This window comes from Aegilops tauschii, chromosome 2 (genome assembly GCF_002575655.3).
Source record: "Aegilops tauschii subsp. strangulata cultivar AL8/78 chromosome 2, Aet v6.0, whole genome shotgun sequence".
Taxonomy (NCBI): domain Eukaryota; kingdom Viridiplantae; phylum Streptophyta; class Magnoliopsida; order Poales; family Poaceae; genus Aegilops; species Aegilops tauschii.
The window spans coordinates 529071067-529089082 of record NC_053036.3 but is presented as its reverse complement, the minus strand read 5'-3'; positions in this window follow the sequence as shown (position 1 = coordinate 529089082).

Genomic DNA, 18016 nt, shown 5'->3' with positions numbered 1-18016 from the left:
TAAACAGGGCAATAGGTACTACCACATCTACTTCCCAATACCCACAATTTAATTATATCCTAATCATGCAATGTTTGAGGATTGGTCTAATGCAATAAAACTGCGTAGTAAAAGAGGTATGATCAAAGTGTTACTTGCCTTGCTGATGATCCGTGAAACTTAGAGATTCGAAGTAGCAAGCGGCGCACTCCGGGTACTCTATCGCAAACAAACAAGCATACAATAAGCACTCATCTAATGCACAGGTAAAACTCAAATAAAGATCTAACCAGAAAGTTCAACTTAAGAACTCCGGTTTGCAAAAAGAATCGAATCAAACGAAGCAACGAAAGTCAAACGGCGAAAGAAACAAGCTTCGTTTACTAATCTGGATCTAAGTAAAATTTTACAGCAGCAAAAACTTGTTTGAATAGGTTAAACGGAAAGAGAATTTCGAGACGAAACTCTAGGCGCTTGAATCGCCTGATTCCGATAAACGAGCTAAAAGATAAACCTGAACGAAAATCTGATCAAAAATCGCGATCTGGGAAATCGCGGAAAATCCGACGAAAAAGAAAACTGACGAACAGTTAAACGAACGGACGTTCGTTAACAGCGACTAACCGATGAACACATTCGTTAAAACGAACGGATCGGTGAACGTTCACTAACTAACTAAACCGAAGAAAAAACATAAACCGATCTATAGAAAAAATCTAGGGTTTCGAAAAAAATAAACCGAATGGTTTTAAAAAAACCGGCACGGCGGCGGCGTCTCGGCTACCTCAGACCGGCGGAACTCCGGCGGGGTCGGGACGGGGCTCCGGCGGGTTTGGGAGGGGGCGGCGAGGGCGGCGGGCTCGGGCGTCGTCGGGGGCGGCGAGGGGCGACGAGGGCGGCGGCGTACGGGGCTTCCCGAGGCGGCGGCATCGGGCTCCTGCTTCGGCGGGTCCTCTCGGCGGCGTGGGCGGCTTCGGGTCGGGGCGGGGTGAGGAGAGGGGCGGCGGGGAGAGTATTTAAGGAGGGGGGGTGCTGCCTTGGGGGAGGGGCAAGGGGCGGCGGCGACGAGCGGGACTCGGGGCGGCGGCGGTCTCCGTCTCGGTCTCCAGGAGGGAGACGAGGCGCGGGGCTGGGCTGGGCCGTCGGCTGGGTTTCGGCCCAGTCGGCGCACTTCGCGAGTTTTTTTTAAATGATTTGCCGAACCTAAAAAAAATCATAGAAAAATAAATAAAAATCAAAAAATGCCAAAACAAATTTTCACCATCTAATTAAAATAATTAGAACGGGATGAACATTTTCTTGGCCCAAAAATACAGGTTTGAAAACGTGCAATTTTTCTAATGCAATTAAAATTGCAAATAAAATCCGAATAAAATCCAATATTTGATTTTAATATTTTTTCCTCCAATATTTCAATTATTTTGGAGAATTCATATTTTCTCCTCTCATTTATTTTAATACAAAATATTTTTCGGAGAGAAAAATAATTAAAACCAAAAGTCCTCGTTTCATTATTTGATAAAAATCAAATATGAAAACCGGGAAAATCCCCAACTCTCTCCTAGGGTCCTTGAGTTGCTTAGGATTTCGAGGATTTGCCGAAATGCAATAAAATATGCTATGCAATGATGATCTAATGTATAACATTCCAAATTGAAAATTTGGGATGTTACAAACCTACCCCCTTAAGATGAATCTCGCCCTCGAGATTCGGGTTGGCTAGAAAATAGGTGAGAGTGGTCCTTCCGTAGATCTTCCTCTCGCTCCCAGGTGGCTTCGTCCTCGGTATGGCGACTCCACTGAACTTTCCAAAACTTGATAACCTTGCTACGGGTGACTCGGCTGGCATACTCCAGAATCTTAACTGGTTTCTCCTCATAGGTCAAGTCACTATCCAACTGAATCGCTTCCAAAGGCACCGTATCTCTCAGTGGTATCTCAGCCATATTTGCGTGGCACTTCTTCAACTAGGAAACGTGAAATAAATCATGAACTCCTGACAATCCTTCAGGCAATTCCAGCTTGTAGGCAACTTCTCCCATACGCTCCAAAACTTTGTATGGTCCTACAAAACGTGGCGCTAACTTTCCTTTAACTCCAAAGCGCTTCACTCCTCGAAGTGGTGATACTCGTAGGTAAACTCTGTCTCCGACTTCGTAAACTGTCTCCTTGCGTTTAGAATCCGCATAACTCTTCTGCCTGGACTGCGGTACCTTGAGCCTATCGCGAATCAACTTCACTTTCTGTTCTGATTCCTTAATCAAGTCTGGTCCAAACAACTGGCGGTCTCCAACTACGTCCCATAACAATGGTGTTCTACACCTCCTTCCGTATAAAGCTTCGAAAGGGGCCATCTTCAAACTGGTTTGATAACTGTTGTTGTAAGAGAATTCTACATACGGCAAATTGTCGTCCCTACTAGATCCATAATCTAGCGCACACGCTCTCAACATGTCCTCCAAAATCTGATTGACTCTCTCGGTCTGTCCGTCTGTCTGTGGGTGAAAGGCTGTACTGAACTCTAGCCTGGTACCCAAAGTTTCATGTAACTGATTCCAAAACTTCGAAGTAAACTGGGTTCCTCTATCTGATACAATGGTCCTCGGAACTCCATGCAGACATACGATCCTTGTCATGTATATCTTTGCCAACTTAGCACTGGTGTAAGTGGTCTTCACTGGGATGAAATGAGCTACTTTCGTCAAACGATCGACTACAACCCATATTGAGTCATAGCCTGAACGAGTCCTGGGCAGTCCCGTGATAAAATCCATGCCTAGTTTATCCCATTTCCATTCGGGTATCAGCAATGGCTGTAGCAATCCTGCTGGCTTCTGATGCTCTGCCTTCACTCTCTGCAATACATCACAAACTGCTACATACTCCGCAATATCCTTCTTCATTCCGGTCCACCAGAAAGTATCCTTCAAATCCAAATACATCTTGGTATTTCCTGGGTGAATCGAATACGGTGAATCATGGCCTCTTGCAAGATCAACTTCCTGATCTCCGGATCATTGGGCACATAAACGCGGTCCTCAAACCATAAGGTATCATGCTCATCCTCACGAAATCCCTTGGCTTTTCCTTTACTCATCCTTTTCTTTATTTCTACAATCTCCTTGTCTGTCTTCTGAGCTTCCCTAATCTTTTCCATCAAGGTAGACTGAATCTCCAACGTTGCTAAATAGCCTCTTGGAACTATCTCCAAACATAGCTCGCGAAGATCCTCGGCTAATAATTTCGGTAACTCTCCGGTCATGAGGGTGTTAACATGGCTCTTGCAGCTCAACGCATCAACTACTACGTTAGCCTTCCCTGGGTGATAATGCAATCTCATATCATAATCCTTAATGAGCTCCAACCATCTCCTTTGCCTGAGATTCAACTCCTTCTGTGTGAAAATGTACTTCAAACTCTTGTGATCCGTGTATACCTCACAGTGATTTCCGATGAGAAAATGTCTCCATGTCTTCAACGCATGTACTACGGCTGCTAACTCCAAATCATGGGTGGCATAATTATTCTCATGGGGTTTAAGTTGTCGTGAAGCATATGAAACAACTATTCCCTTCTTCATTAGCACTGCTCCAAGTCCTCGACATGAAGCGTCGCAATATACTTCATAATCCTTGCGTTGATCTGGCAAAATCAGCACTGGTGATGTAACCAAACGTTTCTTCAACTCTTGGAAGCTAGCTTCACATTCCTCAGTCCAATTGAACTTGGTGTCCTTCTTTAACAGCTCTGTCATGGGCTTAGCAATCCTCGAGAAATTCTCAATGAACCCCCGGTAGTATCCTGCAAGTCCAAGAAAACTCCGGATCTCTCCAACTGATGCGGGTCATTCCCAGTTTGTCACAGTGTCGACTTTGGCGGGGTCTACTGCTATTCCTTCTCCGGATATAACATGTCCGAGGAATCCAACTTCCTTCAACCAAAACTCACATTTGCTGAACTTGGCGTATAACTGATGTTCTCTGAGCTTCTCAAGTACCAAACGCAAGTGTTCCTTATGCTCCTCTTCATTCTTGGAGTAGACTAAAATGTCATCAATGAACACTATGACGAACTTATCCAAAAACTCCATAAACACTTTGTTCATCAGGTTCATGAAATAGGCAGGTGCGTTAGTCAAACCAAATGACATAACGGTATACTCATATAGCCCATACCTGGTGGTAAAAGCCGTCTTAGGTATATCCTGCTCTCGAATCTTCAACTGATGGTATCCTGATCGTAGATCGATCTTGGAAAATATCTTAGCTCCTTGTAATCGGTCAAACAGATCATTGATCATCAGTAGTGGGTACTTATTTTTGATGGTCACTTCATTCAATCCACGATAATCAACAACCATCCTCAACGATCCATCTTTCTTCTCCACTAGAAGTATGGGTGATCCCCAAGGTGAAGAACTTGGGCGAATATAGCCTTTATCCAGTAACTCCTTAATCTGCTTCTTAATCTCCTCCAAATCTTTTGCGGGCATTCTGTACGGTCTCTTAGATATTGGCCCTGTGCCTGGCAAGAGCTCAATCAAAAACTCAATGTCTCTATCCGGTGGCATGCCTGGCAACTCTTCTGGAAATACATTCGGGTAATCCTTCACCACTGGTACTTCCTCCTGTACAACTCCTGATAAGGAATTCACCTGAGTCCTCTTCGGCATATGCCGGGATACATACTTAATCCTTCTTCCTTATCGGGTGGTAAGCAAAATCGACTTACTGGCGCACTCAATGTTCCCTCCATACTTCGATAACCAATCCATGCCTAATATCACATCCAATCCTTGCGATTCCAGTACTATTAGGTCCGAGGGAAACACGTAGTTACCAATCCTTAATGGTAACCGATCACACCATAAACTAGCCATATACTCTGCTCCTGGCGAGGTTACTAACATGGGTGACCTAAGGGCTTGGGTTGGCAGTTTATACTTATCCACAAATCCCCTTGATATGTATGAATGCGATGCACCAGTATCAAAAAGAACGAGTGCAGTAAATGACTTAACCAAAAACTTACCTATTATTACATCTGGCTGAGCTTCCACCTCCTCCACGCTAACGTGGTTCAGATGCCCTTTTTTGAAAGGGTTCGGCTTCTTCCCAGAGCTTCCATTGCCATTTCCATTCTGGGCTTCAGGACATTCATTGGCATAATGTCCACTCTTCTGGCACTTAAAGCAAGTGACTTGGCTTAGGTCTCTCTTAGCTGGGGTTGAAGGGTTGGTACGGTTCTGGCCGTTGCTTCCTCCATTCCCATTACCATTCTTGGGGCCATTATGGTTGTGCGAACCTCCTCCATGGGTATGCTGAAATGGTCCTCCCGATTTCGAGGTAAAACGTGGCTTCTGCTGAGCTCCAGAATTGTACTTCCCTTGTCCATACTTCCTTTTACGGTTTTCAATCTGCTGCTGCTTCCCTTCAATCATGAGACCTCTATCTACCAACTCCTGGTAGTTGTTAAAGGTTGCTACCATCAACTGCATGCTCAACTCATCATTCAGTCCTTCGAGAAACTTCTCCTGCCTGGCTGCATCTGTAGCAACGCCATCTGGAGCATAACGTGCTAACTTACTAAAGTCCTCCACATACTAGCCTACGGTGCGTCCTCCTTGGCGTAGGTTGCGAAACTCACGCTTCTTCATGGCCATAGCTCCTGCTGAAACATGGGCAGTACGGAAAGCTTGCTGAAACTGGTCCCATGTGATAGTGTCAATAGGGTGTGTGGCTGTGTAATTCTCCCACCATGATGCTGCGGGTCCATCAAGCTGATGTGCGGCAAAACGCACTCTCTCCGCATCTGTGCATCCTGCAGTGGTCAACTCCCTTCCAACTTTGCGGAGCCAATCATCTGCAACAATCGGCTCGGTGCTGCTGGAAAACACCGGCGGATTTAGCCTCAAGAAACGGGCTAAGTGATCAACAGGTGGTGGTGGTGGGTTGTTGTTGTTGCCTTGGTTCTGTACTAACACTTGCATCAGGGCATTCTGCTACTGAATCAACTGAGTGATCTCCGGTGGGAAAACAAATCCGGTGTCGCGTCTCGGAGGCATCTGATAGGTTTAGAAAAGATGAGAATTTAGAATAGAATGAGGTCTAGAGAGAAAACACTACCCATATGCACATGAGACAAACACAAACAATATCACTCAATCAAACAAGGCATACAATCGATCTAACTATCGTTACAAAGTGCTCGGACTATACTATATACATGGGGGAAATACTACTACTGATTATGGGGGTCTACTAGAAATTTTGATCGGTCGAAGACTCCATGATATCTGCTCCAGCTTCATCAACAAAGTCATCTTCACTGGGGTCCGAGTCGGTGTCGTCGATGATGATGTAGTTATACGGGTAAGTGCAATCATCATCATCTCCTCCTGGTGCTGGGTCTCCCATGAATACTCCAATCTTCTTTATCAGGTCGTCATTCTTCTCCAACAACGTGGCGATCTCCTCCTCATATCCATCGCGCGTAGACTTGAGTTCTTCCTCCAACTCCGTGATCTTGGTCAATTCCTTCTTCAGATCTAACATGTCTGCGCACATCTGGTTCTCCTGGCGACGAATGTGTTGGTTTTGCTCCTGGATGAAAGCTGCAATTGATCCATCCTTCTTGGTGCTGATCATCTCCCATTGCTCATCTCGGCGTCCACAAATCTGATAAATAGTATCCCTAAGCTCCCTATGGTAGACTTCTCCAATGCGTCCCATAGAGATGTGGGCTGCCATGCTCTTCCCTAAACTCCAGGTTGGTGCATCAAAGGAAAACTCTATAGGCTCAGTGACTGGCGTAAATGTCCTTCCTGGAACTTGAACTTGAATCTTCCAGCGCTCCTCTTCTGGTAGTGTGGCTTTGTAAGTCCTGGTGAAGCTTGGTATTCCGATGTTCAGGTACATAGTGACTTCCTTCAAGTGTCCTCCAAAAGGTGTATCTTCATCCGGTTGCAGGAACTTGTTCCTTGCATCCGCCATTCCTAAAAGAGTAGAAAGTGGAGAGGAGTCAGAAATGAGAAGAGAGTAGTGTTCTAGGGTTTAAGCTTAGTGGTCGTGTCCTACAGTCAGCCTGGCTCTGATACCACCTTTGTAGCGATTAGACCTCAAACAGTCTGATCTACCGTGCACCAGTGTCATCCCTGGATCAGTAATGCTGACACGCACAGTACAAATGGAGGATTTATAACAGAGTAGCAATCACACACTTATTACAACAAGTATCTCAAGAGAGAAATAAGTATGACAAATATGGCTTAAGGCCATCTAATACGATAACAGCGGAAGACTTAGAAGATAAGTGAGTCCATCAACTCCAACGGCATCACTGAGTATAAGACCACGACCTAAGGCACCTTACTCGTCGTCTGAAAAGTCTGCAACATGAAACTTTGCAGCCCGAAAATGGGTCAGCACATGGAATATGCTGGCAATGTAACTCATAGAGAGTAATGAACATAATAATGCTATACTACATGCATATATGGCTGGTAGAAGGCTCTATGGTTACAGTTTTGCAAAAAGCCAATTTTTCCCTACTGCAAAGGAATAAATTTTATTTAACTATCATGGTGGTTGTTAAACATTGAGAATGGTTGACAGCATCCTCAATCCCAATTAAGTATCATCATTAACCCAACAAAATTAATTAAAGTAACATGATGAGATTCACATGATAATCCAAGTACTAGATACTCAAGATGTCCATAACCGGGGACACGGCTAACCATGATTAGTTTATACACTCTACAGAGGTTTGTGCACTTTTCCCCACAAGACTCGATCTCCTCCGTTGGGATTCTCGCACTTCATGGTGTTTGAGAAACGGATGACCGAGACACAGTCTTTTAGAAGCGTTAACTCTCTACTCCGGGTAGACAGTACCACCTACACCCCCTACATCTGCTAGTCTACCTCTTCAAGAGCTCACACAACCTACTCAACTATGCTAGAGCCCATAATAGCTTGCGGCTTGACACGGAAGTTTCTAGCATGAATAATCTCACGATCCCTTTGAACCTGGGTGGCGGTCCAAAAGAAAACAGGCAATCCTGGAATACCCAGGTACCTCAATCCACCCAGATGTGAGTTTCAGTTTCCACCTTAAGGTTAACCATTAATTAACAATCTCACATCTGTCATGCTAACACTCAAACCCAATCCACGTCTACTAGCATAGCATAGCAATATGAGCAAACGTAGAAGTAACTCCCAAAGTTTGATAATAAACAGGGCAATAGGTACTACCTCATCTACTTCCGAATACCCACAATTTAATTAGATCCTAATCATGCAATGTTTGAGGATTGGTCTAATGCAATAAAACTGGGTAGTAAAAGAGGTATGATCAAAGTGTTACTTGCCTTGCTGACGATCCGTGAAACTTAGAGATTCGAAGTAGCAAGCGGCGCACTCCGGGTACTCTATCGCAAACAAACAAGCATACAATAAGCACTCATCTAATGCACAGGTAAAACTCAAATAAAGATCTAACCAGCAAGTTCAACTTAAGAACTCCGGTTTGCAAAAACAATCGAATCAAACGAAGCAACGAAAGTCAAACGGCGAAAGAAACAAGCTTTGTTTACTAATCTGGATCTAAGTGAAATTTTACAGTAGCAAAAACTTGTTTGTATAGGTCAAACGGAAAGAGAATTTCGAGACGAAACTCTAGGCGCTTGAATCGCCTGATTCCGATAAACGAGCTAAAAGATAAGCCAGAACGAAAATCTGATCAGAAATCGCGATCTGGGAAATCGCGGAAAATCCGACGAAAAAGAAAACTGACGAACAGTTAAACGAACGTACGTTCGTTAACTGTGACTAACCGACGAAAACATTCGTTAAAACGAACGGATCGGTGAACGTTCACTAACTAACTAAACCGAAGAAAAAATAAACCGATCTATTAAAAAAATCTATGGTTTCGAAAAAAATAAACCGAACTGTTTAAAAAAAACGGCACGGCGGCGGCGGCTCGGTACCTCGGTCCGGCGGAACTCCGGCGGGGTCGGGACGGGGCTCCGGCGGGTTCGGGAGAGGGCGGCGGGCTCGGGCGTCGTCGGGGGCGGCGAGGGGCGACGAGGGCGGCGGCGTACAGGGCTTCCCGAGGCGGCGGCGTCGGGCTCCTGCTCCGGCGGGTCCCCTCGGCGGCGGGGCGGCTTCGGGTCGGGGCGGGGTGAGGAGAGGGGCGGCGGGGGGGAGTATTTAAGGAGGGGGGTGCTGCCTTGGGGGAGGGGCAAGGGCCGGCGGCGACAAGCGGGACTCGGGGTGGAGGCGGTCTCCGTCTCGGTCTCCAGGAGGGAGACGAGGCGCGGGGCTGGGCTAGGCCGTCGGCTGGGTTTCGGCCCAGTCGGCGCGCTTCGCGAGTTTTTTTTAAATAATTTCGCCGAACCTAAAAATATCGTAGAAAAATAAATAAAAATCCAAAAATGCCAAAACAAATTTTCACCGTCTAATTAAAATAATTAGAATGGGATGAACATTTTCTTGGCCCAAAAATACAGTTTTGAAAACGTGCAATTTTTCTAATGCAATTAAAATTGCAAATAAAATCCGAATAAAGTCCAATAATTGATTTTAATATTTTTCCATCAATATTTCAATTATTTTGGAGAAGTCATATTTTCTCCTCTCATTTATTTTAATACGAAATATTTTTCGAAGAGAAAAATAATTAAAACCAAAAATCCTCGTTTCATTATTTGATAAAAAATAAAATATGAAAACCGGGAAAATCCCCAACTCTCTCCTAGGGTCCTTGAGTTGCTTAGGATTTCGAGGATTTGCCAAAATGCAATAAAATATGCTATGCAATGCTGATCTAATGTATAACATTCCAAATTGAAAATTTGGGATGTTACAGTGCAGGAGGGCCTCGATGAGAGCGGCATCCGCGCGCTCCGCATCGAGTTGAGCCTCTGCCGCCCGGTTCAAGTCCAGGACGTCCGGTTCCGCCTGCAGGAGGGCGTCGATGGCAGGGGCATCCGCATGCTCCGCCTCAAGTTGAGCCTCCGCCGCCCGGTTCACATCCGCGACATCTGGTTCCGCTTGCAGGAGAGCCTCGATGGCAGCGGCATGCGCGCGCTCCGCGTCAAGTTCAGCCTCTGCCTCCCGGTCCTCCTTTAGTATCTCCAGGTTGAACCGCTGGTCCGCCTGCACTATGGGGGCCTCGGACGCCGGCATGAAGTCGACGTCCATCGTCTCATACCCATCGGGGGCCTTCTACGCCGCGACGTCCGCCATGAACATTGGATCGGCTTCCTCCTCCTCGTAGCTTTGCTCCAGATTATTCGGGGATTGGCCCGCCGCAAAGCGAGCTTGGGAACGAAGGTCTCTGGCGCCGACCGCCGTCGTGATTTCTGCGCGGCGCTCCAGCGTCAGCATCTTGCAGTACGTGATCTTGCGGCGCACCATGGCTTTCCGGCGAACTAGGGGACGCTTGATGCGGGCTAGGGGATCGAAAGGTGGGGGAAGGGGTTGGAGATTAGGTGTGGTTTTAGGGCAGTGGCTGGCATAGGCCGAGCAGCGAAGGTTCTGATGTGAATAGTGGTTCCGGTGATGACCGGTCAATCGGTTTTGAGTGTACATAGTGAAAGGCCTAATGCGCAACGCGGAGCACTGATGCTCGAATATGGCCGAGAAAACAGGGAAACCGACATGTGGGGCACACCTGTCGAGATGACGTAGCGCAAACTAGTCCAATGAAGGAGCTGGCCCACAACCTCCTCGCCACCGGTAGCCGTTCATGTGGGTCGTGGGGGCCAACAACGTGGCGCAGCTCCAGCACCGCCTCTGGACACGGCGACCGCGGTGAGCGACACGCTCGTCGTTGCTTGACACGGTCGGTTTCAGTGTGCCGAGGGTGGCGTTAGTGCTATGGCACGACCAACAGTATGTTTGGTTTGTGCCCAAGGTTGCCCCATCAAAGCATTTGGTAGCCAAAATTTTGGTTGAGGTTTTGGTTGTCCATGATTTGGCCGACACCGGCAAGAAAAATGAACTAGAGTTGGCTAGAGTTCATTGGCATGCCAAAAAAATGGCAACCATCCAAACAAAGACCAATCTTTGGGTCATGACCAAAACTTTGGTAAGGTGCACTTTGGCCACAATCCAAACACATCCCAACACCCGGCTCGTCGAGGATGTACGGGGCACCGGGACACGTCCGCAGAGTGGTGTAGCGCGGCCAACTGCATCCTCAGGACCTGAGACCATGCCGGGTCGTCTTGCTTTTTCAATGACATGCGTCGATCGTATGTGAGCAAAGGGCATCTCCAACATTGCCACGACCGCAGCTGACTACCCTGGCACATAAAAAACCCTCGTCCCTCGCGCCGTCGCGCCGTGCGTTCCCAGCCGACGCCAGCTGCCCGCATTCATGTCGTCCTTCCGTATGCCGTCGTTAAGAGGCTCGGTGCCCGAGGAACCAACTCCGGCGACTTAATGATGCACCAGGACGCTTGGCCTCATCGGAATGCGCTACTTAAAGGGGCAACGCCCAGCTAACCTCCACACCATAGCGCATCGTTCTCCTACCTAGCACCACATCCGCCATGACAGCAAGCGCGAACGCTCTGCGGGAGAGCTTGTCTTCGGGGATGGAGCTCGAGGACGCCGCCCTCACTCAAGTCGCCGCACAAGCGGTGGCCACGCTGGCGGCCGACGACGGGAGCACCGTCCGCCACGCGTCCTACTTGCCACCGTCCAACCTTCGGCACCGCTGAGGTCGGGGACTCCTCCGAGGATGAGTAGGGCATGGGAGGTGGCAGGGCATGGTGTGCCAACTGGCCGGTCCATCTCCCGTGTTCTACTTGCCCTCGCCAGAGACCGCACCTTCACTTCACGGGTCTTGAACCCCACCCCCGTACATGGAGATCGCAGATGGAGGACGTCGGTCGCCGCAGTAGACTAGGTTTAGGGTCGGGTTTCTTTTATTTTTCTGTCCTATAAAAGTTCGAAATGTAATGAAAATCTGCCGTGTTTGCATTAATCTCGGCCGGTGTATATGAACTTTCACAATAATATAGTATATTGTAGGAGTACTAGCAAGATTCCCTAGCGTTGCATGGAAGATCAAGATCTTGTGGGAGAAAAGGATGAACGAGGGAAGGCCTTATCTGCAAATGCACATTCACGCATTTCACATCTACGGGAACCTACGAAAGGATTAACGTAAATTGCCTCTGTCTCTCCTCCCCTGATTTTCATTGGTGGTGGGCCCCTCCCTCCCCCCAATCTACAATCGACAGCTCACATGTTTCACATTATGTTAATTACGTAACTGGGACTACGTAGGTGTAGCATTACTCGTCCTAAAAAACCCAACTAAGCCAACCTCCCAGCATATCGCGCGGGAAAAGACCCGGCCGCGCCGTTTTAGTCGGGATTACTGGATTACTAGTAGTAGTATCGATGGATCGCGCGAAGCAACAAGTTTTTTTTAGGGGGCGAAGCACCTAGTTTAAAAGTAAAAAAGGCGGTACACTCACAGGACCCATGTCGCGGTCGCATTGCACCGCACACACGTTCGGTCCTACACACGGCTCACGCAAACGAAACGCGCTTCCGCTTGCCTCTTCACCGACACGTGGGACTGCACTTGGAGAAACCGACCATGCGCCAAACTCACCCCACCCACCGCGCGAAAATCCTCCCCCACCCAAAAATTCGCCCCAAATCCTAGATTCAACCGCCCTTCGGCCAACTAGCCAATAATATTCCCCAAACCCCCTCCCTCCCGTCCCCCTCCACTCCATTCGCTCCGCCAAAGCCGCCCTCCCCGCCACGCCGATACGTCGGTGCCGCAGTTCGTCGAGGGGACGCACGGCGATCCTCTCGCTCCCATAGTACGCTCTCGTAGACTGCCGTCCTCTAGTCGCGTCGCCACCGTTGGCGACGTTCTTGTGGAGGCGCACGGCGTTTAGCGCCGCCACCGCTGGCGACGTTCGTGTGGAGATGCACGGCGGTTAGCTTCTCCCATGGTACACGCATTCTAGACTGAGGCCCCGTGCATGTCGGTGTAGCACTGAATGTTAGCTGAAAGACGCTGTTAATCTCACTGTTTGCCAAAGTAGTTTACAGTCAATATGCTCTGCTTAAGAAGCTTCCTTGCCCTGTTCTGCACGCAATCCGCTTAGCTGAGATGGATTGCCAAGGCCGATTAGTTGCTAAAATATCCCGCCATATATTTATTGTGACGTAGATTGCCATGGTCTAGTTGCCAATCTGTTAGGTGAAATAGCTCTACACCAATTTATACTCGATCTTTGTTGCTGCGATGGCCTTTGATAGTTCGATGGCTGTGTGCTCGGCCTCATTGACTGCTAAAACAGCCTGCCATAATTTAGCACTCAAATCTGTTTGCTGAATTAGCTTTACATATATTTCATTACTTAGATCTGCTCGTCCAAATATCTTGCCATAGCTTTAGACATCGACCTAGGTATTTTCTTATGGACTTCATAAAAAAGCATATGTCGACCTAGGTAATATCTAGTAGAAGAACTAATTTGTATGTCTAACAAATGGACAGGACTTGGATAACTTCTGCTCGAAGATTCTCCGCTACATATGTCGAGGGGATTGAAAACTTCATGAACTTTATCAGAGCTGAGTACGGTAGTCCGAAATCAGATGTGCTCTGCCCGTGTAGCAGGTGTATGAATTCAGTTAGAAGACCCCAGTCAACTGTGCAAAATCATCTACACTTGTATGGGATGTCGGTCACATATACTAGGTGGATTCATCATGGTGAAGCTGTGAACGTCAATGTTATTGACTACATGGAAGCAGCAGACCATCTTGATCTGCCTGATGCTCAGGTGGAAGAGGAGGAGGAGGAGGTGGTGGCGGAGCCAGTGAGTTTGACCAACATTGAAACAATGCTACGAAATTCTCGTGCATTCCGTGAACTTTCACCTGCAGAAGAAAAATGGTGGGCCCGCATGTTGGAAAAATGCAACGTGGCTGTCACCCCAGGCAATAAGCTGTCAGTATTCTCAGCTATGGTCACCTTTCTTCAGGTGAAGACATCTGAGCGAATGACCAACAAATCATTCGATGCGATGTTGGCTGCTTTCCGCAAAGCTTTCCCAGATGCGTCTGAGCTGCCACACACCTACAGTAAAATGAAGAATATCCTTCGTGTAGTTGGAATTGGATATGATATGATCCATGTTTGTAAGAATAATTGTGTTCTGTTCCGGAAGGATTATGCCAACTTAAGTGAATGCCCGAAATGCAAATCATCAATATGGAAAGATGGCGATGCTGTGAAGAGGATTCCTCATAATGTTCTGAGACATTTTCCAATTATGCCAAGATTGCAGAGGTTGTTTCATGATGCTGAAACAAGAGAGGGTGTACTATGGCATTCTAGGAACCAGGAGTACAGAGATCAGAATGTAATGAGCCATCCATCACATGGTAGTGAGTGGAAAAGCTTCAATCAGAAGCACGAAAAGTTTGCTGCTAACCCAAGAAACATTAGACTTGGCTTAGCTTCAGATGGATTTAACCCATTTGGCCACCAGAGCGCCACATATAGCATGTGGCCAGTGCTTGTTATCCCTTACAACATGCCTCCAAATGTCTGCACCAAAGAATCAAACTACATGATGGCCTCGCTCATCCCAGGTCCTAAAAGTCCTGGAAAGGATTTTGATTTGTTCATGGAAACTCTTGTGGAGGAACTTCAACAGCTATGGAGGGGTGTTCTCACTTGAGACCTATATAGCAGCCCACCAGCTGATTTCTTTTTGCGTGCTGTTATAATTTGGTGCATCCATGATTATCCGGCTATGGGCACTATGTCAGGGCGAACGACACATGGTTACAATGCATGTGTTCGCTGTGACAGGAATCCGCTGTCATACGCAATACTTAGCAAGAACTGTTACATTGGACACCGCCTTTCCTTGCCAAGGACAAGCCGCGTCCTAGAAAATACCGAAGACATGTGTTCAATGCAAAGCATGAAATCCGTGATGTGCCAAAGAGGCTCACCGTCGATGAGTTGCAAGTGGAATTAGAGAAGGTCAGGCATATTACACCAGGAAACCATCCTGATAATGGTAGCGGGAAAAGGAAGCGTGGTAGGGCAGAAGAGAGATTATTATTTACCTGCAGGTCCACTTTGTGGGACTTGGAGTATTGGAATGATTTGGATCTGCGGCATAATCTTGATGTGATGCACATCGAGAAAAATATATGTGACAGCATTATCGGCACACTTCTTAATATTGAAGGCAAGACGAAAGATACCTTAAAATCTAGGATTGATTTGACACACCTGGGTATCATACAGGATTTGCAGGTGCAAGATGAAGGTAAACCACGGGATATGGCACCAGCTGTGTACGTCTTGGACAAGGTAAAAAGAAAAGAATTCTGCGAGGTCCTGTCACGTGTGAGATTCCCACATGGATTTGCTTCCAACCCTGAAAGGAGAGTCAGTGCAGATGGAAACAAGGTACAAGGGTTGAAAATTCATGACTGCCACGTCCTACTTCAAAGGTTTTTACCTGCTATCCTTAGAGGATTGGGCCGCCCTGACTTATACAGAGCAGTTGGAGAGTTGGGACAATTCTTGAGGGAACTCTGCAGTAGAAATATCACGATAGATGCTTTGGAGTGTCTTAGAGACAAGATACCAACTATCCTATGCGACCTTGAGAAGATATATCCTCCAGCCTTCTTTGATGTGATGGTGCATTTGGCTGTTCATCTACCTGATGAGGCACTACTTAGAGGTCCAGTACAGTATGGCTGGATGTACCCTATTGAAAGGCGGCTAGGCACTTTCAAGGGCTATGTTAGGAACAGAGCTAGACCCGAGAGTTCCATTGCAGAGGCCTACATTGCTACAGAAGCGTTGACATTCTGCTCAAAATACATTGAAACAACTAATCAGCTTAGCAAAGAGGTGGATGAAGACAATCCCGAGCTCAATGTTTTCGATTATTCTGTTCGAGTTACAAGGAAGAGTCGACAAGAGGACAAACCTAAAGATTTGGACAAACTGGTTTGGTATGTGTTGAATAACTGTCCTGAGATACTACCTTATATCAAGTAAGTGTGAAGTACTGCAGCTTATACATCGTAATCTACTAAACTTGCAGCACATTCTTATATATATAGATGTTTGACGCGATCACTATGTTGTGCAGCATCTACAAAAAGGAGTTACTGCTGCAAAATATAAGAAACATTGACAAACTGGTTATGGCAGGATTTGCGAAATGGTTCAAGAGCCATGTAAGCTTTTGAATTGCACTGTCAGTTTTTTTAATATATTGAGTACATAAGATGATCAGCTTGTCTATTTTCTAACCATAGATTAAGAAGATGCAGGAGGATAGGCAAGTAGTTGATGATGCCCTTTACTCACTAGCAATGGGTCCTGATACTCAGGTAAGACATTCTGAATCTTGCGTTGTTGGAGATGTGCGCTACAACACCCTTCCACGAGACGAAGGCAGGAAGACACAAAACAGGGCCATCATGAGCACGGATACGTATGACAAAGAGACAACTGAAATGTATGCTAACATAACAGACATTGTTCAGTTGCAGTATATCTTCAGTTTCGAGGATCATAGGTGTGTGGTTCTGTAATGGTGTCGGGTGTATAACCTATTTTCCAGGATCGCAAAACCCAAGGCTGATGATTATTTCAAATCCATCAATGTCAAGGCAGCGTACCAGACCAACGAGCCTTTTATTTTGGCAAATCAAGCAACACAGATATTTTTCTTGGAAGACACATTTGCACGTAGCGATGACTGGAGAGTATTGCAAAGGTTTGAGCAGAGGAATTCGTTTAATGAAGTTGCACAACAAGATGATGCTTACACTGCTCCTGATGTACAAGATAACACAGATGTTCCTAATATCTTTGAGAACCATCACGTCAATGACGCTGGCAAAAAGATTGCCTATCGTGCTATGGACATACAAGAGTTGATCAAGAAGAAGCCAACGTTCGAGGACGTTGAGGACGAAGAAGAAGATGACACCGTGGGGAATTACAATTCAGACTGATACACATGGTGAAGATGTTGACGCTGCTGCTGCGGATGATGATTAAATTGCTTTTGTCGTATTTGCCTGTCAGAAGACTTTTTTATCTACTATGTGAAATTGTGTTTGCTATGACAACTGAAACCTGATGAACATGTTGTTTAGTATTTTCCTGTGAGAACGTCACTTGTTATGTATGCTGATTTCACTACTAGGAAAAGGCTAATTAGTGGCGCACCTGTTTTGGCCATTAATGGCACACTACAGGTGCGCCACTATCATCACGCCATTAGTAACTAATACTAATGGCAGACCCCTGGTGCGCCATTAGTATACCAAATAGTAGTGGCGCACCAGGGAGTGCGCCATTAGTATGTCAAACGGTGTGCCATTACTATGCCTCCCAGGGGGCCATATTTACCTTGTGCTCTGGGTCACCAATGGCGCACTACTAGATAGTGCGCCACTAGTGTGTTTATTGCAGTGCGCCACTAAAGTGTTGTGTGGTGCGCCACTAGTATGAATATTAGGAATTTTTTCTTTTATGATATTTGCACAGGTTAGAAAATATATTACTGCACAGAATATATACAACACAACATATAAACAACAGATTTATCGAATACAATAGAAGATTAGTCTCCGAATAGAATTCATCATATTAGTCTCCGAATTCAAAAGACCGAACAAAGTTAGAACATTACAAGTCTCGAGACCGCGAGTAGCGAGTTTGTCTTCACATTACAAGTCGATATCGATCATCTAAACTACCATCACATAGGAGAGAGGTGCGGTCATCACGATTAGCATCATCGCGATGAAACTGGTCTGCATCCGGTTCCTCCTCCGCTCCCTCCTCTCTCCCGCTAGATAGCGCGCGTATCTAGCTTCTGCCTCCGCCCTAGTGGTGTACCCTTTGTAAGTGTTACCGCTGAAACGGTGAACCTACCTCCGACACGCCTCCCACTCGTCGTAGACTCCGGGAACCTTACCCTTGTACACGA